Genomic DNA, 3,157 nt, shown 5'->3' with positions numbered 1-3,157 from the left:
TAATGTGTAATAACAACCCATAATGCAATATCAATATAAAAGCATGACGCAAAATGGACGTATCACTCTCCTGAACGGCCGTGCACACGGTCGACGAAATGCACCACCGAAAGCATCAACAGTGAGAGGAATAGCAGAATGACGGCTAGGGTTGTGTGCAAGTAGGGAACGAGAGTGTTGACTGGATTTGTGAGTCCAGATTTGAGATATGCGGTTACCGGGCACAAGATATGAGGGGCGTTTCCGTACGCGTCCGCGGACGTATAAGGGGACGGATTTGCCAAATCCGGCTGTAACAGCGAGTGATGTGCTGGTAGAACAGGGAAGTCGACCTAGAATGAGATGTGCTGGAGTGACCACTGGAACAATCGAGGTTTTGAGCCGATATTAGCGAAGAATATTTATATTATGAGCTCAAAAAGATTTGAATTCAAAATTTGTTTAATTTTTTGGACAGTAAAATGCCGAGAGTTTTGGGATTTTTTGAATACCGGATCTTCCGACAAATACCCGGAAGAACAAAATTGAGAAAGGAAAAGCATTTGTGATGACCGAAATTCGAGTGCATGCAGAAGTAATGCCTGGTTGCCCTTTTTGCTACTCCAAAATACGCAACAATCTACTTACTAGTATTTCCTAACTAAAAAAAAAGTAGCATTATATTTTCACTCACCAAGATATTGATTGGTCTGGTAATTAAGGAAAAAAAGGAATGTCCTTTTAATTGTGCAAGGTTGGTTCGCTGCACGGTCAAAAGCAGTGCAGAGGCTTCTCCCACTCTTGCAACCGTAATCGCAGTGACCCATCCAACCTGAGATGAGCACACATTGAAACCGGGCCTGTTTGGCTGCATTCTGCTGTACTAGCTAGTACTGCACCTGGAAAGATCAAAAGCTACCTTTCTTTGGGGTTTAGGGAGAGGCGATGAGAGGAGCGATGGCATATGCCAAAATACACGCTGGGAAGGGCTACGTGAGCAAATGGAAGGTGGTTGTTTTCTTTTCCATAAAGAAAGAGAAAAAGTTTCTTGTCTTTCTGAAGTTTCTTTTTTTTACTTGTGCTACTATGGAGATGCCTCTTTTACTGCCTCTGATTTTGTCAGTTGGGGCCTATGATGAACATGCCATTCATTTTGAGTTTGAGAAGAGAAGATTGCGCTTCCTTTTCTAGGATCAACAAATGTCTACTGGCCATCAGGTTATGATACAGAATGTGCAATCAATTTTGTTGAAATTTGCACTTTTTTAGCATGATATTACCAGCATGTATTGTATACCCATGTCTTTACGTTCCTGCTGTTTTTCACCATGAAAGATTTCGTTGTTGCGTGGTGGTATGCAGCCGTACTTGTTGGGGATTGACACGAAGTAAAATTCCATCAGGGCACTGTTGCGGATCAGATCACAGAAGAGGCAACTGGGCTTCTTTCTGCCATCAGCAAAAGATGGGAAGGGGGTCTGCCACAAACAAAGAAGCAATCCGTTTCATCAGAAAGCAAAAGCAAGCCGGTCTGCTGGCTGGCTGGCTCGTGTGACCTCCATCTCAAGCACCAGGTGAGTTCATGGCTCCAGCGCCAGCGGTGAAATACTGGTGGTGCTTTTGTTAGATTTTATTAAACGGTGAAGGCAGCTATCAACGGTGCAAATGGTGACTATTTAGTGAGCTTTCAAACGTTTTTCCAACACCCTAACGGTCTTGTTGTTTTCCGGCATGAAATCCACCATTACATGAATGAAAGAAAAACACTCCAATGCCATTACATTCTTGTTGTTTTCCGGCATAATAATAAAAGAAATACATGTTAATGTAGCCGTTCGGAATTGAGGTAGAGTAAAATTCCATCCGGCCAGAGTTGCAAGGAATCACACGAGAGAGAGAGGCAACTGGACTACCAATAGGGCCAGAAGAAGAAAATCGTCCGTTCAGAACAAGGGGAGGCCAGAAAGCAAAAAAAAAAAAGTAAGAGCAACTCCAATGCGACGACTCAAACGGACGCCCCTTTTGTCCGACTTTTGTCCGTTTGGGTCGGCCGTGCGCCCGACGCCCAGACCCAAATCTCGTCCGCACAAAATCCTAAAATAGCGCCGCGGCCATAGATCATTGCCAGTGGCCATGCCATCGCCCAGAGTTCATGCTGGCGTCATTGCCGGCGGCCGGCATAGACGCCATCTCGGCCGTGGTCATGCTGGCATACAAAAAAAATAGATCACTCGTCATCGAACTTGAGCAAGTCGCCCTGCATTTTCTCAAACCAAGGCCTCTTCCTCGGGGACGCCGTGTTCAAGTCCACCTTCATGATTTCCACCCCCGTCATCATGCTAGCGAGCACCACTTCTTTTGCCTTGGTCTTGGCATTGGTGGCCTCGATCTCGAGTATCTCCCTTTGCTTCTCCGCCTCCATCTCGAGCTTCTTCGTTTGCTTCTTCACATCGAGCTCAAGCCTCCTCCTTTAGATCTCCATGAAGGCCTTCATTTGCTCTTCTTTGTCTTGCTGGCGCTTCTCCTCCCCTATGTCCTTCTTGGTCATCATGCCTTCCAAAGTGGCATGCAAGGCAATCGACGCCGCATCGCCCTTGTCCTCTTTCTTGGAGTTGGTCTTCCCCCACGGCCGCGGCTTCTCTCCCTCATCATGGTCCTCGACGGCCTCCTCCCCTCCACGCGCCTTGATGCCGGCATATTGCGCCTTGAACTTCTCGTCCCCATTGATGGCCATCCAACAATGGGCGAGGTTGAAAGACTTGTTGTCATGTTGGGCCTTGAATGCCTCCAAAGCTTGGAATGCCTACAAATGAATAGCACGCAAGCATATGGGCAAATGGGCATGCAAGCATAGTGGCAAATGGACATGCAAGTGCAACGAAAACGAAGATGGCTGCATGTATATACCATTATGCATATCTTTGATGTCGGGGACGCTCAAATGATGTCTCTCGATGCTCTCAATGGTGGCACAAAACTTGTTGCACTCTTGTTGTATCACCCTCCAATGCTTCGAGCGGGACACCCACCTGCGCTTGCTCTCTATTTGGTACGGCGTCCAAGGAGAGCCTATTTTGATTTTTTTTTTCTAGTTACCCTTTTTCGTTCTCAAACAACGTGTTTGATTTCCTTCCTTATACCAAAGGAATTCCATCTTTCTCTTGCCGATCACATCACC

The sequence above is a fragment of the Aegilops tauschii genome, chromosome 1, assembly GCF_002575655.3.
Source record: "Aegilops tauschii subsp. strangulata cultivar AL8/78 chromosome 1, Aet v6.0, whole genome shotgun sequence".
NCBI classification, from domain to species: domain Eukaryota; kingdom Viridiplantae; phylum Streptophyta; class Magnoliopsida; order Poales; family Poaceae; genus Aegilops; species Aegilops tauschii.
This window is presented reverse-complemented; position numbering follows the sequence as displayed.